Below are 25,800 nucleotides of genomic sequence, written 5' to 3' on the forward strand. Positions count from 1 at the left end.
TTTAAAAAAAAACACCATGGGAAAATGTCACACGCAATGCTAAACATTTTCACTGAGAGAAAATTAAATTACTTAGGTGGTATATATTAAATAAAAATTAGAAAACCTGAATAAAATAATGTCTGATTTACATTCCCTCATTTCATCTTGCCCTGAAGCAAAGAAAAGATGGCTAGTTCATTAAGCTTGTCCTGCAGCTGCATCATATTTAAATTAATGTTCATCCTTCAGAGTATCTCAGGTTGGTTTAATATAATAAATATAAGAAAAGTGACATTTAAGTCCGTAATACATTTGTTTTCCTATTTAAAACAAATGTTAACTGTTATTGGTTTTAATGGTTTCTGTTTTTAATTGTAAACCGCCCTGAGCCATTTCAGAAGGGCGGTATAAAAATCGAATAAATAAATAAATAAATAAATAAATATGTATTTGCTTTCGTGAAACTTTATAGCCACTGCTATGACTAATACTACAAATATTTATATACCACTTTTCAACAAAAGTTCCCAAAGCAGTTTACATAGAGAAATAAAAATAAATAAAGATGGATCCTTGTGCCCAGAGGGCTCACAATCTAAAAAGAAACATAAGATAGACACCAGCAACAGCTGCTGTGCTGGGGCTGGATAGGGCCAGTTGATTTCCCCCTGCTAACTCCACTACCAGGACACTGAGTTCCTTCCTGTGGTGGATGAGTGAGTGGGCACTGCATCCCTACCACACATACCATACAAATGATCATAACTTGTGTTGCAGAATAACCCGATTGTGTGATCTCCCCATCACCACATTTGTGGGAGGAAAAAATCATTTAAATCTGGCAACATACATGAAGCTCCTATATCACATATTATGGGAGGTGTATAGAGGATGGATATTCACTTCCTCCTCCACTATGGAAAGGCTTGGCTATGGCTTGGTCCAACTCTGGAATTCATGGGCTAAACTGTCTGTTACCTGGGAGCTGTCCTTGGTGCTGTGGATCCTGCCTCTCACCCTGTGTCTGTTCTTGCTTTTTAACTCAACTTTGGTGCCTGGCCTTGTAGGACTTCATCCTGTAGCAGGCTTAGGAGAAGTAGCCAAAGAGAATCTATCCAATCTATCTTACTGGATAGATTTTTTTTGTCTGTTGCTCCTGATCACCTGCAAGTGAGCTTGGACTGTCCCCCTTCTTCCATGGCTGGGGCTGAACATCTTTTCAACCAATTCATGTTAAAGAGTTTAAGGTGAATAAAACACTGAAGTGAGAAATTAGCAACTGATGCTAAGCAGAGCATATGAAGCAATTTTCACAAGTGTATACCACCTCAGAGATATACATGGGGAATTTCTTCTTATCTGTGTTCTTCCTGATCTGCTAGTTCCCCTCCGTATGCCTAAGCCGGTATACATTGTCTCCCATGCATATGTAAGGTAGTAATGTCCCACTTCCTAGAATATCTAAGTTGCCTCTTATACTAAATTTTCAGTTGACTTTTATGACCAAATATTGGAATTTTTTCCCATACAATGCATGCTTCTCACTGTGTGTTTTTTTTTAATGCTAATGGAATGTGTGTGTCCTACAAATCTCTGGTAATATATACTTCTGTATTTCAAAAACTCCAGTGGGTAGCATCTACAAGGGGCACTCACAGAAGGTTTTTTTCTCATTGTAATGCTTCACAAAGTTATGCTACCACTAGCAGAAGAACTACCTGAATGCATGTTGCGAACAGCACTTCCCATTTGCAGAAAGATAGATAGATAGATTTGGACAAGAGGCTGTGGAAGAGGTTGTGCTAGCACAAGAACTAGATGAGAGGTAAATTTCTTTGTAGAATGACCATGCTTTGCATCTTTATGCTAGGGAAACACCATTTACAGCAGTACAAGACTAGTCTGGATGCCACCCAATGCATTAAGCTCCAATCCCTCTCTGGGGTAAATCAATAATGTTTCAAGAGAACTCAGTTGAGTTTATGTGATGTTTTGCTTTGTGAAAGGGTTGCGTTTGTAGCATCCATTTATCTTCTCCATCATTTCTACAGTTATCATACTAACACATGGCAACATCTTGTTTTACACTCGTAAAATAAACTAATTTTACAACAATGTGCCATACTCCAGGACAGAGCTTGGAACTGTTACTTTAATGCAATGGGAAAGCAAGTTATTAGTACAGACTTCTTCATTTTCCTTTCCTAACTGTCCTTAAGAGATGAGTGCCCAGCTAAACTGGATTTTGTTTTTCTACTTACAGGAAATGAGAAAGAGCCTCTTCTTAAGGCAATTGCCAGTTCCAAAAACATATCCTGTTATGGCAGATCATGCCTACAAGCATATTTGTACTGGATACAAAGTGGGATTGAAATGGCATTTCTGGAAATGGCAGCTTCCAAATCTGTTCCAGGTCATCAAAGTAGAAATGTACCTGTAGACAAAAAGAAGCAGCGGTCATTTCTTATCTAGATATCTATTGGGAAAGTGGGCTAATGGCACACTGAGAGAAGAAAAAGAATGGGAGATGGTTTGACAGAGAATGCAGTTAGGATTATATAAAGAGTGGTTTGTCATGACATCCAAATCACGCAAACTACAGTTAGCGCAAACCAGGAATTGCCTACAAACCACTTTGCAAACCCACTTCAAACCACAGTTGTTTTGGAGGCAATGCCTGCTTAGTGCTACTCAGAGGCTGCACATCACAGCAAACTAAGGTTATCACAATCCATGGAAAGAAAGGGGACATCTTCATACAGGAGAGGAAGATGGGAGTGCACAAGCCCACAGCCCATTCCCATGGTTTGGAGATTGGGTTTTGTAGAAGTAACTGAGACATCCTGGACTCTGTCACTGTTTGGCACCCACTCCCTTGTGTTCTTATGAAGTACTTGTCCTGGACCTCATTAAAGAGGAAAACATTCATGTATGGCTGGAATGATCTGAAGTCTTATATGTTCCCTCTACCTGGACATTCTGCCATTTTTTCTACTTTTCCTCTTTTTTTTAGTCCCTCCCCCACCCTCACCCCACCAAATCTGCAGCAATGCTTCTGTGCACCTATTCACAGAAGCTGAAAACCTGGCTACTTTACAAGCTTGAGAATAGATTTACAAAGGTTATAGAAAAGTTAAGTTCTGTGCAAGTGCAGAAAAGCTGTAGTCTGAATCATTTAGTTCAGTTCAGATGTCACAAAATCCTGGCTACTTATGTTAAATACAACAGACATTACTTGAGATGTGTGAGGTCTCCAATGCTCACATCAGTTAGTTTGGAAATGATCAGATTTCTTCCCCATAAAGTTAAGAAATGTCAGCCTATTTAAGAAGCCAGCTAAGCCTCTTCTCACCCTCACCCTCAAAAACGATCTTCCTCATATACTTACTATGGGCCAGTTTAGATGATATAGCCCCCAGCACACATGATTAGGAAGGGGATGTGCAAAGAGCATGCACATCAGGACATCCTTCAAAGACATCTCAACGGTGTCCCCTTTATCACGGAAGGGGCTGTTCATCCAAATAGCCCTGCATGCACTCTAGCTGCATGTTTAAACAAGTGCATAGGGGCCATTTGGATGAACAGATCCTCCAAAGTGGTAAAGGGATACATCAGAAGAGCACTGGAAATCTGCAGAGGTGTGTTTCTGGAATATCACCTTCCTGATCACATGTCCCAAGGGCTGTATCACCCAAACGGGTATGACATCATCCATTCACAAGCAAAAGAACAAGAAGAAGAAGATAAAAAGGAACACATTTAATATTATTCTTCAAGTCTCAGGCATTGCTGGAAGGGAAAAAGAAGAGCACTAATACGTTTTTCAGATTACTGGGGAGGCCAAGAGATGTTTCTTAGCCTTGACAAGAGGAAATTGTTCAATCATAGAATTTCTCTAGCCAAGTTCTAGAAAAGCTTCTCCATCCAACATTAGTTGGCAATGTCAATGGACAATGCAAACTGAACTGCAAGGTGATTTGGGAGAGAGTAATTTGAGACAGGAAGACCTCTCCTTTCAGATGTCTTCAGGAGTTCAATGCAATTGCAAGGCACATTAAACTGCCAACTGATCTTGAAGGACGTTTTCTGGGGGCTCAAAAAACCTGGCTATCACCTAAACAGCTACTGACCAGAGAGGCTTGGAGTGGCTACAAGACTTGTAAGGAGAGGAGAGCTGGTCTTGTGGTAACAAGCATGACTTGTCCCCATAGCTAAGCAGGGTCTGTCCTGGTTGCATCTGAATGGGAGACTTGATGTGTGAGCACTGCAAGATATTCCCCTCAGGGGATGAAGCCACTCTGGGAAGAGCATAAGGTTTCAAGTTCCCTCTCTGGTTTCTCCAAGAGAGGGCTGAGAGAGATTCCTGCCTGCAACCTTGGAGAAGCCGCTGCCAGTCTGTGAAGACAATACTGAGCTAGCTAGATCAATGGTCTGACTCAGTATATGGCAGTTTCCTATGTTCCTATGTGATAAAATTCTAAAGAAAATGACTGAGCTGGTTGGGTGGCAATGTTTTCCTCTTAATCAGGCATATTTTGCCTAAAGTTTAAGAATCTTTTGTCTTGTCCAGGGATCTCTACAATCTTAAAACTCTATTTTTAAGCTTTACCCCCCACTCTTGCTCTTTATAAACTCTAGTATTGCTTAAGACTTGGGCTTAAAAAAATTACTAAGTGGCCATTTTAGTTCTATTTCCCCCTTTACTCTTTTCTGTTTGCTAGAAAGAGAACATCATAAAAACACTTTGGGGGTTTAGAAGTTTGATTCTTTTCGAATTCATAAAGTTCTTCTCTCTACCCAGTTGTGGAGGGGCTTTCCACCTAGATATAACAATCATTTACACCTGTTCAGACATCAAGGCTATGTACATGAGCAGCCCTACCCAGGTTCGGGAAGCCCTACCTGATTAAGACTGCTCATGTGCAGCTCCAGGATTGAGTCAGATCCTGGTGCTGCCTCCCCCGCAAGCGTGAGTTTTGTACCTGGGCTTCTACCTGGGTTAAAAGGTGTGAGCACGGCCTTTACCCCAGGTATGGGGTTGTGTGTCGGGTGCCTAGAGTGGCGGCCAATGCCACCCACAGGCTGCTGGGAATAAGGAAGCCGTCACATGTGGTCTTTTGCATGCCAGTGCTGATCCTGGGTGAGCAGGATCCTGGATGAGCGGTGGGGAGCAGGTAAGCAGCTGTGTTCCTCCTTTTTAAAGGAACCAATCCCTGCCCCACCCACAGCTGCCGAGCTGGCTTGTGCACATCCCTAGTGTACACTGCACAACTGTACGTATGTCGAATAAAACGTATGAACAGGCTGTGGTGGTCCATGATCCTTACCATTCTCTAGTTCAGAATGATGCCCTCAAATAGAATTTGTATCCTGGGATAGTATCCCACCCCACAATGTCAAACAATCACTGTTGATAAAGAACACAATAAAAATTAAAATTGGGCCGTGTTATTTTAATAGTGGTATACTGGAGTTTTAAGAGAGTTACTGAAGTTCTTTGACATTCTTCTCTCTTCCTGCTCTGTGGCCCCAACCCAGATATCCAACAACAGACAGCACTAATCATCTGTTGATGGAGAGAAGAGCCTGAAGAAATCATCATCTCTTAATAGGTCATCCGCATGGTCCAAGCTGACAATTACAAACATCTGTTGAGAGGGTAGGTATATGGTCCTAGTCATATGCTCAGGTCTGAATACGAGAAGCATCATTCCAGGCCAGGAATTACACATTTTGTATACTAACAGCATCAATACAGAAGGGCATACATATAGGGAATCACATGTGTGTCAGTATCTTTGGATCAGGGTGTGCATATAGCAAAAGCATTGCTTCTTTCCAAGTAGTCAGTGTTACCATTTTGATCTGCTCAATCCAATTTACATTAGCTTTTGTCTGGTAACAAAGCTGACTTGCAAGCATTCTATTCATGGGCTACTGGATAAACTAGCTATCTCTTTGGGCTTTTCCCCTGTCCAAATCATGACTCTCTAAATTCTTTTTAATCAAAACCATATCAATAACAAAGGCTTTGAAAAGATTATGTAGCTGCTGAATTTGCTGTTCCTCACTGGCTCTCTCAATCGTCCACTTTCAAGAGGCGAGGGGTGGGGTTAATCCTGCTTTAAACAGAGCCCCGGTTCTTGCCTTGCTGAAGGTCATCTTCACCTACTTACTGGAATGGACAGTAGGATTTAGCTGAAAATGGAGCTCCCACCAGTTTGAAGGTGATTGATATAGTTATATCTCTCAAGTTCCTGGGTGGGCAACTGCTTGGATACGCATGCCACTTGGATTGTTCATGCGGTTCCTAATCCTTTGGAGAAAGAACAGATATAAATATAGTCCCAGGGCACAGTCTGAAGGGTTATAAGGTGCAATCATACTGCTGAAACGAAGTAGTCTAGCAATGATGGGATGGGAGACCACAAGGTCTACCATCCAGGAATCCCCTGTAAGCTGCCTTGAGCTCCATTATGAAAGAAGGGTGGAATATGTGTGTATTAAATAAGCACAGAACAACTATAAAACCAGACCTGCTGCCACTTCACTGAGAAAACCAGAAGAGTCCTCTTTTTTAAAAAAATTTGATAGCAATGGAATTTAAAGGGTAAATCTGGATTCTGAAGTATATTCATGTTGACAGACAATTCTGAACATACCCCTTAGTAAAGCCACTAGAGGGAGAAACCAGTGTTCAGCAATTCTCCAGAACTCTGGCCTATGATTCATTTTGAAACTGCATTAATGCCACCCATTACAGACAGTGAATCTTTGGCTTACCTAGTATGATGTGCCCATTCAATTAGTTAATGGATACAAGTTAAAGTAAGTCTATTGTAAAAGGATTATAAATCAGTAAAAATGCACAGTATTGGAGAAAAGGTATTCTAATTCCAAGATCTCTTTTTGGGGCCTACATCTATCTATATTGTTAATTCTTTTAGCCGACCGTGGGGATGCATGTCAAGCTCTTCGCGGCGGAACTCTCGAAAGGTCGCATGAAAGTTCCAACCATGGTAATTAGTGGTGTGCATGGTTCGGTTCGGACCCATTGGGAAAGCAGCTGGACTGGTCCGGAATTCCGGCGGTCCGGAAGGGCGGGGGGGTGTCTTTTTAAGGGGGGTGGTAGTACTTACACCCCCCCACCGCTCTTCCCCCTCCAGCGCTGGTGCTTTTAAAAATCTTCTTGGGGCGGCAGAGTTCCTCCCTGCCGCCCCTGCCCCCGTCGTTGTCCGTTTATGCCTTAAACGAAGAAGAGCTGGTGGAGAACATGCGTCCTTCGCGGCGTGCGCGCTCGTTTCTGCTGCGGCCGCGCGCGCAGCATGACATATGTGGCTTGCGCGTGCCCCCGGCGGAGATGAGCGCGCATGCCGTGAAGGGCGAGGCAGCTGGGATGCCAGGAAGAGGAGGCAGTGGGCAGTGGTAGAGCTGCACCAGTGAGATCAGCCCGGCAATGGCCATGGTAGAAATGGAGGCGGCGGCAGCAGCAGCCCAGCCTGGCCTGGGGAGGCAGCTGGGCCACCAGGAAGAGGAGGTGGCGGGCAGTGGTAGAACCGTACCGCCGAGAGTAGCCCGGCTAGGTCAGCGGTGGAGCTGTGCCCGGCCAGGAAGGAAAGCGCTGCCAGCGGCCGGGGACAAAAAGCTAAGAAGACTGGCACAGAAGGCAGGACAGGAGGGAGGGCAAGAGAGACTGGGGCAGAAGGTGGGAGGGAGGGGGGAGCCACCAGCCCCAAAGAGTGCACAGATGCTCTGTGCAGGTTCAGCTAGTTATTATTATTATTAATAGTATTTATGTAGTATTTTTCAACGAAAAAGTCTTCAAAACATTTTTATAGCAAAATGTATGAGAAAGTAGTTCCCTGTCCCAAAGGCGCTCACATATGAAAACAGTTGAAAAGCTTCAGTTCTCACTGTTGAGCGAGAAGCATGACACTTTCACTGTTTAACTATAGTAACTTTCCTTAAGTGGCTCATCTTAAATGGCACAGCAGGGAAATGCTTGACTAATAAGCAGGAGGCTGCCAGTTCGAATCCCAGCTGGTACTATATCGGGCAGCAGCGATATAGGAAGATGCTGAAAGGCATCATCTCATACTGCGTGGGAGGAGGCAATGGTAAACCCCTCCTGTATTCTACCAAAGAAAACCACAGGGCTCTGTGGACGCCAGGAGTTGAAATCGACTTGACAGCACACTTTACCTTTACCTTTTAACTTTCCAAAACAAATACATACAAAATTGTAAACCATGATTGTTAGAGGCTGAATAACGGGAGACACCAAATAATGGAGTGAGGATGGAGAAACCATCGAGAGTAATTGATTTGGGAAGTAAAGAGCAAGAAGTACAGATCAATCTCCATGCACTGGTACCAGTTCCATGGATTTCAAGGAGACTTGAGCTTGATTCTGACATTACATTGTACATGCTTACAGTGTCTGGACATAAGTACATGTTTTTGTACAAATGACAGTATCTGTGTTTATTTTAAAAGTGAACCTGAGAACAGGCCCCTCCAGTGCAGGTACAGAGAGGAAGTGTACTGCTGAACATGTGCTCAACATAAGTTGTGAATAACTGTAAGTGTATACAGAGCTGTACATACATATACTGTAAACTGCCTGTACGTGCACAGAACATGATATGTGGTAGAGTGGCTCATAGGAGGAATTTATGCTATTTACCTCTTTAAAAGGTAATTTTTGGGGACATGTCAAATAGGGGTATGCACAAAACCAGTTTGCCCGGTTTGGTTCAAGTCTGAGCCAGACTCAAGCCACACTTGGCATGTTTGGTTTTGTGCCCCCAAACTATAACCCTGGCTTGGCTCAAATTCAAGCCGGTTCAGGGTTCTAAAAGTTTAAAATAAATAAATAAATACATAAATACACACACACACTTACCACTGTGTCTGGCGGCCTCCGGAGGGTGATGCCATGGCCATTGGAGGTCTCCGGAAGTCCCCCCTCCCCCTGCTGGCCTCTCCCCGGTCTTTTATGGGCCAGTTTGGCCCATTTTGGGGCCATTTAGGCCCTTTCTGAGGTGGTGGCAGCCATTTGGGAGGCTGCCACACATGTGCCCTGGCTATTTATATGGCCTGGGTGACCCGGCCAAGCAAATGAAAGGGCCACCTCAGAAAGGGCCTAAACAGCCCAACAATGGGCTGAACCAGCCCATAGAAGACTGGGGAGAGGCTGGCTGGGGGAAGGGGAACCTCCAGACACACACACTCGCATGGCCACAGCAGCACGAGGTCGCAGGACCTGGCAGTAAGTTTTTTAAAGAAATAAATATATGAACTTTGAGAACCTTGAACCGGCCCCAAGCTGGCCCAGGGGCTTTGGCTCGACCTCAGCCCAAACTAGGCCCAGCCCAGCTCGAGCGCTGTCCCTCGAGCTGACCCGGTTCGCATATCCTTAATGTCAAATAGCCTGATGATGCAAGTCACTCTGTTCAGAGCACAATCCAATCAGCTTGAAGTGGGGCGGGGGAGTGGGATGCTGCTCTTACAAGACAGGACACAGGAACAGTTCTCCGCAGGCCCCACCCCCTGCAAATTATTTATTTGATTGATTGATTGATATACCGCCCTTCCAAAATGGCTCAGGGCGGTTTACAATTAAAACAAACCACTAAAACAATAAAGAGCTAAAACAAATTAAAAACAATATAACAACAATTAACAATTTAAAAACATTTTAAAACAACAATTAAACAATTACAGTGATTAAAAGCCCCAACATTGGGTTAGAATATTAAAACAGATTTAAAAACCCTGGAAAGCCAGGCCAAACAAATACGTTTTAAGGGCTCTCCTGAAGGCTAATAGAGAATTCAAATTGCAGATTTCCGCAGGGAGCACATTCCACAGCCCCGGAGCAGCTATAGAGAAGGCCCGCCTCTGAGTCGCCACCAGACGAACTGGTGGTAACTGGAGACGAACCTCCTCAGATGACCTTAATGTGCAGTGGGGATCACACAGAAGAAGGCACTCTCTGAGATACCTCGGGCCTAAGCCGTTCAGGGCTTTAAAGGTAATAACCAGCACTTTGTATTTTGCCCAGAAACATATCGGCAGCCAGTGTAACTGTTTCAAAACAGGCATCATATGGTCTCTCTGGGTTACTCCAGAGACCAATCTGGCTGCCGCATTCTGAACTAACTGAAGTTTCCAAACTACGTACAAAGGCAGCCCCACGTAGAGCGCATTGCAATGGTCAAGCCGGGAGATTACCAGCTGGTGCACCACTGTTTTGAGGTCATCCTCCTCAAGGAATGGGCACAGCTGTCGAATCAGCCAAAGCTGATAGAAAGCACTCCTGGCCATGGCCTCCACCTGAGAAACCAGGGTGAGGCCTGGTTCCAGGAGTACTCCCAAGCTGTGCACGTGCTCCTTCTGGGGGAGTGTAACCCCATCCAGCACAGGGAGATCTAACTCACTCTTCAGATTCTGAGCCCCCACAACGAGCGCCTCCATCTTGCTTGGATTCAGCCTCAATTTGTTATCCCTCATCCAGCCCATTACTGCCTGTAGGCAGGCATTTAGAGAATGAGTGCCATTTCCTGAAGATGAAAGGGAGAAGTAGATTTGTGTGTCATCAGCATACTGATAACACCCAGCACCAAATCTCTTGATGACCTCACCCAGCGGTTTCATGTAGATATTGAAAAGCATTGGTGACAGAATGGAGCCTGAGGGACTCCATATAACAGCTCCTGCTTTGAGGAGCAACTGTCACTGAGCTCCACCATCTGCAATCTACCTGAGAGATAGGAATGGAACCACTACAAAGCAGTACCCCCATCCCCAACTTCCCCAGGCGATCCAGAAGGATACCATGGTCGATGGTATTGAACGCTGCTGAGAGATCCAGAAGAACCAGCAGAGTCACACTCCCTCTGTCGATTCCCTTGTAAAGGTCATCCATCAGGCCGAACAAGGCTCTCAACCCCATAGCCAGCTCTAAAGCCAGTTTGAAAGGGTTCTAGATCATCAATTTCCTCCAAGACTGCCTGTTGCTGGTCGGCCACCTCCCTCTCAATTACCTTGCCCAACCAAGGGAGATTGGAGACTGGCCTGTAACTGTCCCTTGCTAAGGGGTCCAGGGAAGGCTTCTTTAGGAGTGGTCTAACCAATGCCTCCTTCAGTCAAGGAAGCACCCTACCCTCCTTCAGTGATGCATTTATGATATTAACTAGGCCATCTCAAACAATCTCTCTGCTAGATCAAAGCAGCCAGGTTGGGCAAGGATCCAGAGAACAAGTGGTAGGCCATACCGCTCCAAGCAGCTTGTCTACGTCATCAGGAGTCACAGACTGAAACTGATCCAACCTAATACTGCAAGAGGGAGCATGGGATATCTCCCTCACAGACCCTGCAGAAATAGTGGAGTCCAAGTCGGCCCGAATACAGGAGATTTTATCCGCAAAGAACCCACTAAAGGCATCACAGCAGAGTATCTCCAGGAGCTGATTTGAGGCAGAAGGAGCAAAAATTATACTCCTCACCACCTGGGATAACTCTGCCGTACGTGAACCCGCAGATGCAATGCGCGCCGACCCAAAACGCTTTTTTGCTGCGCTCACTGCCATTGCGTAGGTCTTCAAATGGGTTCTAAGCTGCATCCTGTCAGATTCGAGCTGAGTTCTCCTCCACTTGCGTTCCAGTCGCCTACCAAGCCGCTTCATCCCCCGCAACTCTTCCGTGTACCAGGGAGCCATCTTAGAAGCAGGCCTGGAGGGATGCTTAGGAGCAATAATATCTACTGCCCTGGTGAGTTCGCTATTCCAGGTTCCCACCAGGGCATCGACAGAATCACCAGCCGCACCAACATCGAAACCCTCCAAGGCCTTTTGGAAACCTGCTGGGTCCAGCAGCCTTTTTGGGCGGACCATCCTAATAGGTCCATCACCCCTGCAGGGGTGGATTATGACCGTGATACCAACTTTAACCAGGTAGTGGTCTGTCCATGACAATGGGGTAACCACCAGATCCCCCACCCACGGAACACCCCCCTGATCCGAACAGAAGACCAAATACAGTGTGTGGCCAGCAACATGATTTGGTTAAAAAATTAATTGGGATAGGTCTATAGTTGTCATGGCCACTATGAACTCCTGAGCTGCACCAGACAAGCCAGTCCCAAAGTGGATATTGATGTCCCCCAGCACCAAGAGCCTGGGAGACTCCAACACCAACTCCGCGACCAGCTCTGTCAGCTCAGTTAGGGAGTCAGTTGGGCAGCAGGGTGAGCGGTATACCAACAGAATCCCCAATCTATCCCTAGTTCCCAGCCTGAGAAATACACACTCAATATAAATCAACTGTCTCACAGGGGCCCTGGTAAGGGGGATAGTAGTTTTATGGACCACAGCCACTCCCCCCCCCGCCCACTTCCCCTAACCTGCTCCACAACAGAGTAACCTGGAGGGAGAAGCTGAGCCCACACTGGGCCACTCACCTCCCCCAACCAGGTCTCATGCCAGGTCAGCTCCCTCATCCACGATCAAATCATGAACAATTTCATTCTTATTTTGAAATGACCTGGCATTACAGAGAAGCAAGGTCAGGCTCTGTGGGTAGTTGGTGCTGCTCCCCAAGGCCTGAGAGTTGTCAGAACAGTTGGAAGTATATAGGGCTACATTCTGATTAGCATTATGCAGCTATATACAGTGACAAGTTATGGAGTACAAGGCCTCTTCTCCCTTTTGCTCAGACTCCCTACTGGGACACAAGAACTACCCAAAGCTCTGAAGCACAGCTCAGGGAGAAGCATTACATAAGGCCAGTTCAGACAATACTTTGTCCACTGGCCCAACTTTACAAGATATGAACGTGTGTCTTCCATGCACCCAGGTGTGCCATTACTAATCATATGTGTGGAGTTCAACCAAACTACAACCTCTAAAAGTGACCCCAAAAGCTGTTTAAACTAGTATTTGGGTTGCATGTAGAGAAGCAGTTTGGATGAACCCCCAGCCCATGATTAAACAGTGCACTGCAAGCTGGAAGGGAAGAAATAACATAACTTCATTTACCCTATGTAGCTGGGCTGATGGAGTGAGTATCTCTGAACCAGCCCATAAAACTAAAGGTATTGGGGATTATAAAGGACTGTGGAGCAGAATGAATAGGTTAGGTGTAGTGGTTAGAGTGCTGGACTAGGACCAGGGAGACCCGAGTTCAAATCCCCATTCAGCCATGATACTAGCTGGGTGACTCTGGGCCAGTCGCTTCTCTCTCAGCCTAACCTACTTCACAGGGTTGTTGTGAAAGAGAAACTCAAGTATGTAGTACACCGCTCCGGGCTCCTTGGAGGAAGAGCGGGATATAAATGTAATAATAATAATAATAATAATAATAATAATAATAATAATAATAATAATACTTCACATTACAGAAGGTGAGTGTTCTCAAATAGACTGGAGAACTTTGCTAGAACTCTGCTGTTTATGATTGGAAATTCTGTCAGTGTGAATGCTTATCGATGTGTTAAATGTCAGTGGAAGAAGTTGATGTATAAGGCTTTAATGCAAGCTTGATAAATCCCAGGTGCCAGGGAGCCACGGCACCTAGAAATTTAGCCATGGCACTTAGGCACATTCAGAGATATTTATTTAATGAAATCTTCCAGGCATTTCCCAGGCAGCCTGGTTTCTTTTCTAAGTATGCTACTTGTAAAAAGGATAAAGAGAAACCCATTTACTCTCTCCCTTCACAATGTCTGTCATCAAGTCTGGCAATTTTGTCAAGTATTCATTATCTGACTCCCAAATGTGGGGGTTGGTTCTTAGATCCAAAGGAAATTTGTCAAGGCCTGGTTTAATGAACCAAACTCCAACCATTCTCCCATAATGTTTTTCACATGACATTTACTTACTTATCAATCATATCTATATATTTATTGCCTGATGTGTGTATCTCTAGGTGGTGTTCACAATTTAAAACAACAAATATATAACAAACAGAGTAAAAACAATTACGACAATTTCACAGAGTGAAAGTTAAAACAATTTCATCGGATAAAAACAAATTAAACAGTTTAAAATTAATTTCCGTTAAAAGCCTGAGAAAACAGGTGTGACTTGAGGGTCTTTCTAAAAGCAACCAGAGATGGAGATGCTCTTATTTCAACAGGGAGCATATTCCAAAGCCCCAGGGCAGCCATAGAGAAGGCCTGGTCACAAGTAGCGAACAAATGAGCCGGTAACCAGACCTCCCAAGATGATCTTAATAGGCGGCAGGGTTCACAACAAAGAAGGTGTTCTCTTAAGTACCTGGGACCCCAGCAGTTAAGAGCTTTATAGGTAATAACCAGCACTTTGTATTTCACTTGGAAACGTATTGGCAGCCAGTGCAGTTCTTTCAGAATTGGTGTTATATGGTTCCTTAGAGTTGTCCCAGAGACTAGTCTGGCTGCTGCTTTCTGTATCAATTGTAGTTTCTGGACTACATACAAAGGCAGCCCCATGTAGAGTGCATTACAGTAGTTGAGCCTGGAGGTTACCAACATATGCACCATTGTTTTAAGGCCATTTACCTCCAGAAATGGGCATAGCTGGCATATTCGCCGATTTATAAAAAGAGCTTGTGGCCACTGCCTCAACTTGAGAAACCAGAGAGAGTTTTGGATTAAGAAACTCTCCCAAACTATGTACCAGATATTTCAGGGGGACTTTAACCCCATCTAAAACAGGCAGATCTAAACCACCTCTCAGGTCCCGACTACCAACAGTCAATACCTCCATCTTATTTGGAGTCCACTTCAGTTGGTTATCCCTTGTCCAGCCCATTACCACCCCCAGACAGGCATTTAGGGAAGTTATGCCATTTCCTGATGAGGTCAAAATGGAGAAACAAATTTGGGTGTCATCAGCATATTGATATCAGGAGATCACCAGATCTCCTGATGATCTCTCCAAGTGAGAACTTTTCATAGGAAAGAACCAATTCCCTACTTTCTACATTTAACACACAAGTGCATTGTAAATCTAGAACTACCACTTGGTTTCATAAAGAAAATTATGGACTGTGAAATCTATTCCTATTCTAGATATCTACAGGGCTGCAGTTACACTATTAATCTTAGTTTTCTAACATAGGCCAATAGTGGCTTCTTCAGAATCCTGAGAAAGTCTGCATTTGTGGGGGGAAACAAAAACGAACCAGTTTCTAGCTTCAGTTATTTCTAAAGAAAGTCTCAGCTTACTTGCTAACTATCTGAGCATCTGATGCACCTAAGGAAACCTTTATTATACAAACAACCCAGTGTAGTATTATATAGCACTCTAGAACAAAGTACTTCACTTGCATTGTACTGTACCCTACCTACAGTGTTCTTCCTTCATGAACCCATTATCTCTGAAATCCTTACAACTCTCTAAAGCATGCTAGGATGAATAGGAGTGATGAGGAATGAAAAAATCGGTGGCTTGCCTAAAAAGTTACTAAATTACTAAATTTCCTGGCTTTGGTGATATGTAAACCTGAGACTTCTCAACAAAAAGCTTATTCTCTTAACTACTGCACTAAACCTGCTACAATTACGTATGCCAAGCTAACATTCACATATTGCAGTTAGCAGACAATGTTATTTGATGCAAAGCGGAAAGCATGACATGTGATATGAAGTGTAAATTCTGTGTAAATTCCTTAAACAGATGTATACAGATAGATGCAAGAGTCTGCAGTCAGCTAATCTTCATTCTTTAGATGTTTGCAGATTAGAAGAGAGGAAGACAGGCGGCTGTCTACAGCAATGATACTAGCTATCAGCACAGTGTAATAAGGGACCAGCTGTGCTCATCATCCAAGATATGTATTTCCATTCCATAAATTTTATCACCTGAGAGAACAAGACAACACGGAACAATTGTCTGGCTGTAACGCCCAAGATGATCAGAAGTCTATTGTTTAACTCAAAGACTTTCTTTCAAAGATAACACATGCTGAGCTGATTTTAATGAGATGTTCGCTTAAAATTGATGGTCCATTCATTTGTATTCTGCTCTGGTTAAATGCAGCAAACCCAGTGGCTCAGCACGCAGGGAAAATGGAAAGACCACTCTCAACTTGTCCTAGGTAAAATGGGTAGGTTAAATTAATTGGTCCAGGTTTAAAGTTTGCTTCTAAACTTTGTCCTCTAAACAATAAGCAAGAGACTGCCACTGTCTTTTAGGCACTGTAGACAGCTCTAGAGTACTTTTCTTTAGCCCTGTTCAGGCATTATACAAAACAGAGACACTGACTGACATGGTGCGCAGTGATACAGCATCATTGCGCATGTTACTGCAGCTACTTCTGTCCATGCCAAGGGGAGTGACAGTTGTGCTGGCTACTCATTCTCTGCACTCATTCACTCATCACTCTTTCTCTGCAGTGTTGGGGCTGCCCTACAAGTCTGCAACAGCCCTGATGCAGTGCGCAGCAGTGTTGTACCACTGTGCATCATGTCAGCCACTGTACTCACATACAGAATACCCAAGGTGTGCTTGCAACCTTGCTCCCACAGTGACATGCCGCGACATGCCCTGAAATCTGCCCCCACCCCAGACACACATACACTCTCCACACTTACAGCCAGGGGCGGAGCCACCACTGGGCCAACGGGTTCAAAGAACCCGGGCTGCTGACCAATCAGGGGCCGCGAGAGCGGCCCCGACACACACCCCACGTCTGACGTCAGACGCGGGGGCAGTAGTTTAGCTCCCAAGCGGGGGCCGCGTGTCCCATTCAGGAGCTAAACTAAGGCTGGCGCTGCATTTGCAGCACCAGCCAGGAGTGGCTCTTCCCTGCAAAGGCAGGGAAGAGTCGCTCCTGGCTGCGCGCTGCAAACACAGCGCCAGCCTAACTAGCTCCTAAAGGGGCCATGCAGCGCCTTCAGGAGCTAAAAGACTTCCTGCAGGGAAGAGCTGCTCCTGGGCTGCGCTGCGAATGCAGCGCCAGCCTTCGTTTAACTTCCGAAGGGGCTGCATGGCCCCTTCAGCAGTTAAAGTGCAACTGAGTCGGCCGAACGGAGCTTCAAGGCTCCGTTCAGCCAGACCACGCCCCCATGTCTGATGTCAGATGTGGGGGCGTGGCTAGCCCCAGCGTCTGATGTCAGATGCGGGGGTGGGGTCAGTGGGGCCGCGGCGGCGGCCTCACACAGGCCGCCAGCAGTCCCGCTCCACCAGTGGTTACAGCATTTGCCCGTAGAGATGAACACTCCACTCATGGAGAGATTCTTCTCACAATCAGAATGCTGGGGTGCCCCAGCATTCCTCCTCATGGTGACAAACTCTACAAGACTACCATATTTGCATCTTCAGGCAAATGCTGTAAGCCTGGAGAGTAAGGGGCAGGGTTTCAGCAAGCATCACTAACTTGGCAAAGAGGCACCTTTTAACATGGTGATTCTCTTTATTTAGCAGGGGGAGAGTAACTAGCCCTATCCACCCCCAGCACAGTACTTTCAGTGACTGTTGCTCGTGTCTATTTTGTGTTTCCTTTTAGATTTTTAGCCCTTTGGGGACAGGGATCCATCTTATTTATGTATTATTCCTCTGTGTAAACCGCTCTGAGCCATTTTTGGAAGGGAGATAGAAATCAAACAAACAAACAAATAAATAAATAAACAAATAACAGTGGTAGACTTCCAAGCATGCTCCCAGGGGCGCTGTACACAAATACAGTGTCACTTTATATCATGCCTGAACAGAATTATTTAGTTGTTGAGCATCAGTTATAGGATTCTACAGAGGGACTGGAAACAGCAAGAGTAGCCAGAATGCTTCATTATGCCTGATCAAGGCCAGCGTGTTCTGACAAGAAAAGGAAAGATTTTTTTTCAGATTCATTTAGGAAAACAATCTTCTCTCTGTGTTACTTTCAACAACTCCGTTTCTAATAGGGACACACCAGCACCAAAACAGCAATGCCGCCTGATATGAAAAATATAAGCTAGAGTGGCATATTATAATGAACTACAAAGCTCATGTTGGCCCTTGCACTCCGCACACTTTCAACAACCAATTAGCATGGAATACTAATCTCATGTTGGCCCTTGCATCCCACACAATTTCAACAACCAATTAGCATGGAACACTATGGTCATTTTCAGTGAAGAGAGTACTTTAGAATTCTAATTTATCCACACAACAACCCTATTCGGTAGCTTGTTGAAAGCATATTACTTCCCAAGACCACCTGTGGTATGGCTAAAGGATATAGAATCCTGGGTTTGCAACATTCACACACTACTGCAGCATATGATGCTGAAAATCTTGGGGTTAATATGAGTATTCGTTGAACTCTTGTAAACAGGCCCACATTATACTAATATTGTATTAGATGGGAATTGTAATGGATTCAGAGATTTCTAGACCATGTATCTGCATCCCATTGTAGAACCTGAGAAATATGAACTATTTAGTTAACTAAAACTGCCTCTAGGTTTTATAATTAGCCTAGCAATGCAAAAGTCACCCTCCCAAAAACCTTCTGTGGGCCAGATCAGATGAACAGCAGCCAATACACAGCATAACATTGTGGCTGTGGTGAGAATGTTCTCGCTCTGATGTCACTAAAGGACATCCTAACACAATCTTACCATGTTCTTTAATCACTTGCATGGGGTTTGTTTCCGGACCACCCGCTTCTAAATTTGCTCCAAAATCCTGTTTAAACGGGGTTTTGGAACATGTGTAGAGGAGTGATTCCAATGAGCATCCTTCATTGGGATTAAAGGATGTGATGAGATCATGCTGGCGTGTCCTTTAGTGACATTGGAGTGGTTGCTTTCTTGTCGCAGCCCCAACATTATCCCATATAGTGGCGGCTGTTCAACTGAACTGGCCCAGTGTGATCGGGACTATGTATCTCAGTGGTAACATCCGCAAGTGGCAAATACAAGGATCAGTGGGACACATGATTGGCCCACACAGCCCTCTCCTGATTGGCCTGATTGCCCTGACAAGGAGGCAGGAAAGGGTGGGCTCTCAAACAGGATGGCATGGGACTCTCTTCCAGGAATAACAGCTTTATGGTTTTCTTAGCTCACTTGGCAGGGCCAGGAGGAAAGGTCTAGAGCCCCAGGAGATGGAACAAGCACTCCCAGCGGGAGTGTTGACAATGCAGCTCTCTGGAAGCCTCCAGGGAACAGGTAGCTGCCAGCCCAAAGAACTGAAGAACTAACCCTTTGCCATTCAACTCTTGGCAAGGGAGGGGCAGCCGTGTGAAAGAAGGAGAGAGGGCACTGCTAGCCTGAGGGCACATCAAAAAACCAGAGCATGAACTATAGTTTTGTATAATGCATAAGAGAGGTCTCCCAGCTGTATTTCGGTTATGTTCTGAGCTGGTGACTATTACTTGTGATAAGGTATCCATGCCCTCCCTCCTTTCTCCTCATTATTCAGTTAAAAGCAGAAGCTTCATCCTGTCCCTAAATTGCCAGAAGCCTAGGTAGGATTCCCAAGCAGTGCTTCCTCCAGTTAGGCCCTCTGGCTCTCCCTCTCCTCCAGTGGCAAGCTTGAGCAGTCAACCGTACTTGCTCTGAAACATACAGCATTATTTTAAAGAATACATTATTTACTGCAATATAATATAGACCTAATAAATAAGACAGGTGATCTTGTTTATCTACAATTACTGTAACATTTGCTTTACAGGTGAAACTCGGAAAATTAGAATATCGTGCAAAAGTCCATTAATTTAAGTAATGCAAATTAAAAGGTGAAACTGATATATGAGACAGACGCATTACATGCAAAGCGAGATAAGTCAAGCCTTAATTTGTTATAATTGTGATGATCATGGCGTACAGCTCATGAAAACCCCAAATCCACAATCTCAGAAAATTAGAATATTACATGGAACCAAGAAGACAGGGATTGAAGAATAGAACAATATCGGACCTCTGAAAAGTATACAGTGTCCTGTGCTTGACTGGCCAGCAAACTCGCCTGACCTGACCCCATAGAGAATCTATGGGGCATTGCCAAGAGAAGGATGAGAGACATGAGACCAAACAATGCAGAATTGCTGAAGGCTGCTAATGAAGCATCCTGGTCTTCCATAATACCTCATCAGTGCCACAGGCTGATAGCATCCATGCCACGCCGCATTGAGGCAGTAATTGCTGCAAAAGGGGCCCAAACCAAGTACTGAATACATATGCATGCTTATACTTTTCAGAGGTCCGATATTGTTCTATTCTTCAATCCTTGTCTTCTTGGTTCCATGTAATATTCTAATTTTCTGAGATTGTGGATTTGGGGTTTTCATGAGCTGTACGCCATGATCATCACAATTATAACAAACTAAGGCTTGACTTATCTCGCTTTGCATGTAATGCGTCTGTCTCATATATCAGTTTCACCTTTTAATTTGCATTACTTAAATTAATGGACTTTTGCACGATATTCTAATTTTCCGAGTTTCACCTGTATATGATGATGAAACACTGAACTCTTCAAAACTACTATAAAGGGCAATGAAGTAGCCAAATATATCATTATTCCTTAACAAGGCAGTTACTTTAAGTGCTTATTTGTTTAGGGCAGGGATTCTCAAACTTGGGTCCTCAGGTGTTATTGGGCTTCAACTCCCATAATCCCCAGCCTCAGTGGCCTTTGGTTGGGGATTATGGGAGTTGAAGTCCAATAACACCTGAGGACCCAAGTTTGAGAATCACTGGTTTAGGGTTTTCCTCTAAAAATTTGTTTATTTGATTCTGCAGATAACTTTAAGATCTGCATATTGTTTATAACTACAAATAATAAAACTGTCCTTTTGTTTACTACATTGCTTATAGTTTCTAGTTTCATCTTGTATTGTATTTTTTCTTCTTTTCCCTGTTGGTAAGAACTAAGATAAGATTCTTACTTAGAAGTATATTTTGCTACATCAAATTGGGCTTACTCTCTAGTAAATGTGGAACATAGAAAGCTGTCTTATACCAAGTCAGACCATTGGTCCATCTAGCTCAATACTGTCTACAGACTCTCCACTGACTGGCAGTGTCTCTCCAGGGTTTCAGGAAGGAATCTTTCCCAGCCTTACCTGGAGTTGCCAGGGATTGAACCTGGGACCTTCTGCATGTAAGCAGATGCTCTACTACTGAGCTAAGAGGAATATCTTATATTCCCCTAAGAGGAAATCTTACAAATGTAAACCAGCGTGGACCCTGCTTGGCAAAATCAGCTCTCCTCCTCTAAATGTGTTTAGGATTGCAGTTAGGTGCCTTAAACTACAGCAATTTCCAACTCCATTTCTAACACTGGGTATACTTGTAATCACTGTTTTAAGAAAACAAAGGCATTTAGACTTTTAAAACAGAGATTTCCAACCTTTTTTAACAAGTGTACCCCTTCTGTTGCATACTTTCAGCTAAATGTTAAGCAGTCTTAATTAATGGGACAAGATTACTTGTTCTATTGATTGCAATGGGATTACTCAGTGCTAATTTTCTGAAGCCAGTCAGTCAGGGTGAGTGGAGAGATACATAGACAGCCAATCAGGAGTGGAGGAGGGGAGTCTTTTTCCTCTTCCCTCTCCTTCTGCAGTGGACACATTGTTGAGGACTCATTGGCTTCAAGCCAGACAGGGAACAAATAACACAGCTGCATCGTGGGGAGACAGGAGGGCTCTAAACATCTCCTGGGAGCCCTTGCAGGTCAGTGGCGGCTGGTGGTTACTGGGACTGGAGGTGGGGGCGCTAGGCAGGGCAGGTGAAGAATGCAGCCACAGGTAGTGAGAGGTGGGCAGCTGTCGAGGGGGAGCCAGGACTAGGCGGGTGCCTTAGCAATAACTGACAAAGTATAGATTTGTAGCTAATGAGTGGGATCAAAATACAAACACACACACAAGCACACAAATCTCAATTGCTCATCAGTAGAGATACAGAGAAATATGGAAAACATAAGTTGCTTTATAGTGCTTAACAGGACTACAGTAATGTGTAGATTTGTATATAACACAGCAGGATCAAAACGGAAGCACACACGCACACACAAACAAGTAAAATAACTGTACAAGCCATAAGTAAAGCAGAGACTAGCCTCAAAAGGCTGCATTTGTGGAGAATACGTGCATTCTGAAGTCACCAGGGCAGCTCTGTCTGCCTGGTTATTTCAAAAATACTACTAATAAAAGACAAGAAGAAGAAAGAATTCTGAGCCAGAGTGGTACAGTGGTTAGTGTGCTGGACTAAACTGGGGAAATCCTCATCCAAGTTCAAACCCCCATTCAGCCATGAAACTCACTGGATGACTTTGGGACAATCACTTATCTCTCAGCAGAACCTTCCTCACAGGGCTGTTGGGAGGATAAATATAACCATGTGCACCATTCTGGGCTTCTTGGAGGAAACATAGGCTATACATGTAAAAGTAAATAAATTTATGTAGTGATCAGCCAACTCTCCCCTAAAGAGTTAACCAGAAGTGAAACCTGTCATGACTGACAGAATGGTGAACTCCAGGGCTTAGCCAATCAGCACACCAGGGCAGTGGGACCTAGAGAGCCATAGGGAGGAAGGTAAGTTTGTTAGAAGAAGCAGGCTGGGGGTGTGGAGAGGACACATGTGGCCAATGAGGCTGGCTGCAGGAAGATGACTGCAACTCTTGGAAGACAGAAATGCAGCGGCTTGAATTCTCAACCAGGGTTTGGGTGAGTTCAAGCAAAAGGAAGGCTGGGCTTTGGATTTGGGAAGTTTAGCCTAGGGAAAATTTGTTTAATCAGATTTTGCATTAGACTTTCTGTTTCTTTGGTGTGTGCTTTGCATATCCCAAAATTGTTCTATGATTGTTTACCTGTACCGTAACTAAACCAAGAAACACTAGCCTTCGCCCATCCAGCCAAGGCATTGTGAAAGACTCTGTAAGCTTTTAAAGGTGCGTTTGTATTTTCCTACATACTTGTTTCTTGCAACCTGGTTACCATGATTTTAAAAGCGTGCCACCCCAACATCATTCGGGGTGCTTTTTGAAGTATTATTGTAACCCACTGAGTATTTTTACCTGTAACTAAGAGCTGAGAGAACCTCAGACAGAAGAAGTCTGTAGCATTTGAATAAAACCGTTTTCTTTTTGTTCTTTTCTTTTACAAGCCTCCTTGAGTGGGGTTTTTAACTCAGGAGAAAAGGGGGGTTGAAAGGGGGTCTTACTCTGGTGCAAGCACGTCCTCAGATGTTCAGCAAACTACCAGTTTTCTTACCACATGTAGGCTTGCAAATGGAGGATTTTTGTGTACTTTTCCAATAGCAAGAGAAAGAGAGTTTCCCTGGGATTCCACCCCATGCTCAGGGACGGTCAAGTTCTGTTGAAAAGAGGGTGGGGGTGGCAGCCATTTTTGAACCTACCAGAAATACAGAAGAGTTTTAGGAGTAGCCTTTGCCAGAAAGCTCAGCAGGGATGATTCAGCATTTTTCCTTCCCCTCATGTGAGCTTGCTCTGAGACAAAGGCTTTAATCCACTATAATCTATATAAACCACAGTTAAAGCAGAAGCCAGTTACGAAAGTGGAGAACAAATGCATTCTAAAGTTACAAAGGCAGCTATGCCTGCCTATTTCAAAAATGCATACATAAATAATAGAAAATCACAGGTTTTTCAATGATGCTTGCTGCAGCTATGAACCATCTCCTGTAACTTAAAGACAGCATGGGAAGCAAAGATACATGGGGACACCCTCTCCCTACTCCATGCTTGCTGAATAGCTGGGTGCCACTCTCTGCCTGCCTTGGTTGACCACCACTTAGCCTGGGTGTCCATCCTAGCAAGCAACAAATGTTCTTATGGAGAGCACTTCCTTAATCCTTGCTCAATTAACCATAACCCCCACTGGTCATGTTCATGTTACAAATACTGGCCACAATCGAGGAAAACCTGATTAGCTCTCGGCATAGCAAACTGATTTTTAAAATTATTTTCCTTCTAACAGAATCCATTCCTTCTCTATATCACACCCACATGGAAAGCCACTTCTGCAATTATCTGAAAAGCAGCTTGTACTCAGAAATCCAAGCATATGCCCCAAGAGCATATGGCATCTGGCTTCTTATGCCAGTTTCTAATCTAATTAGTCCAGTCTTACAGTTTGCTGCCCCTTCTAATGTTTATGGCATGTCATTTTTGGAATGGGCCATATTGCTTTGCATACAGATCAGATCAGGGAACAAAGGATAGAAAGGAACATTGATCATACCTGTGAAGGGTTCTTTTTCCCTGCGTAGGGTTCTTTTTCCCTGTGTCTGGATCTCATCGTTACAGGTTAAGTATGGAGCATGCTCAGAAGACAGAGCTGATGTCATTGTAGTTTTAACTTCCTGACGCCAGGAGGTGCCTAGACCCCCAGTTCCAGGAGTATAGCAAGAAGCGGCAGTAGTAAATACAGGAGAGAGCTCCCTAAACGTCTGAGAAAAAACAAAAGTATATAAACTTGAAAGAAATAAGGGCAGAGAGGTTAGTGAGATGGAAGTACCACGAGAAAGCAGGGAAAAACTGCCCACTAATAACCCCACAAAGCTAACTCTACCCAAAAGCAGTTACCCATAGTACTATGCAATGGTTGTAAAAGAAGGTAACGTCCACATACATCCTGGCGGGCATGATGAGCTCCAGACACAGGGAAAAATAACCCTTCACAGGTAAGACCTGTGTTCCTTTTCCCCCTGTCCTGGAGCTCATAGTTATGGGACATGCCCAAGCAGCCTAAATGTGGGAGAGAGATGTACCTATATGAACTGTTGAAGCACACAGCATCCAAAAGCCGCCTGTGGTGCATGGAGGGAAGAAATCTTATAGTGTCAAATGAAGGGAGTGATAGAGGACCAGGTAGCGACTTTGCAAATGTCAGATAATTGTGCCTAGGCAGAGAAAGCCGCTGAGGTCACAGCGCTGCGCATAGAGTGAGCCGTGATTCCCCCTGGTACTGGGAGATTAAGGATCTTGTATATAATGCTGATGCTTTAGATACTTTTTGACCTAGAGAGGAAGAACAGAAAGACACGAAAAGGGAATCAGACTTGCGAAATTCTGCTGTGTGACAAAGATAGGAGAGCAGTACCCTGTATACATCCACGTTATGCCAAGCCCTCTCTTTGCTGTGAACGGGCGCTGGACAGGAGGAGGGGAGGATAATGTCCTGGGAGTAGTGGAAAGTCGAATTGACCTTGGGGATGAATGTGGGATCCATCTTCAACACCATGGCCTCTGACTGGAACAGGTATAAGTCCTTGTGGGCCAATAGGGCTCCCAACTCCGAAACTCTGTAGGCCGATGTGAGGCCACCAGGAACAGGACCTTGTAAGAGAGGTTTGAGACTGATGACTGACAGGGGCTCGAAGAGGGTTGTGTCAGTGCGTTCAGGACCATATTCAGATCCCAGGATGGAAAACACTGGATGGGGGAGGTGCAAGGTTAGAGGCTCCTTTTAGGAAGTGAGAGATGTGAGAGTGAAGAGAAGATATGCTGGGTTCTGCTAAGTCAAGGACAGAGGCAAGCACCGAAGTCTAAGGGTACTGGGCCTAAGGCGAAGGCCTATGCCTGCCTGAAGGGACATCAGGAACCCCTGCAGTGAGTGAATTTAAATGCCTCCTGCAGGCCCATTTGGAGAATGCCGCCCATGTAGCATGGTAGATCTGCTGGGTGGACAGATGGTGGGAGGCTAGGATGGTATCTTGGACCAGGGCCGAACTGTCTGCACCCCATCCCACAATCTGCACCCCTTGACCGTTAGTCCGTTGCATTCAACATCCAGAGTTGGAGCCACCCTGGCTCCGGATGTAGAATAGGCCCCTGGGATAGAAGGTCCCTGCGTACTAGGAGACGCTACGTG

The 25,800-nt window shown here is 44.6% G+C and overlaps 1 protein-coding gene across 4 annotated transcripts in view; it reads right to left on the reverse strand.

Annotated features, from left to right (window-relative positions):
* KCNS3 (potassium voltage-gated channel modifier subfamily S member 3) overlaps window positions 1–25,800 on the reverse strand; it is an 82,830-nt gene that overhangs the window by 30,462 nt on the left and 26,568 nt on the right. For 3 of the 4 annotated variants that reach the window (XM_053286988.1, XM_053286991.1, XM_053286987.1), the window contains exon 2: window positions 2,244–2,416. The gene's annotated coding sequence lies outside the window, so the exon portion shown is untranslated. Of the gene's footprint in view, window positions 1–2,243; window positions 2,417–8,890; window positions 8,964–25,800 lie in introns of those variants that run through there. The other variant, XM_053286989.1, reaches the window with a different exon arrangement.

The sequence above is a fragment of the Hemicordylus capensis genome, chromosome 1, assembly GCF_027244095.1.
Source record: "Hemicordylus capensis ecotype Gifberg chromosome 1, rHemCap1.1.pri, whole genome shotgun sequence".
In the NCBI taxonomy this organism is placed as follows: domain Eukaryota; kingdom Metazoa; phylum Chordata; class Lepidosauria; order Squamata; family Cordylidae; genus Hemicordylus; species Hemicordylus capensis.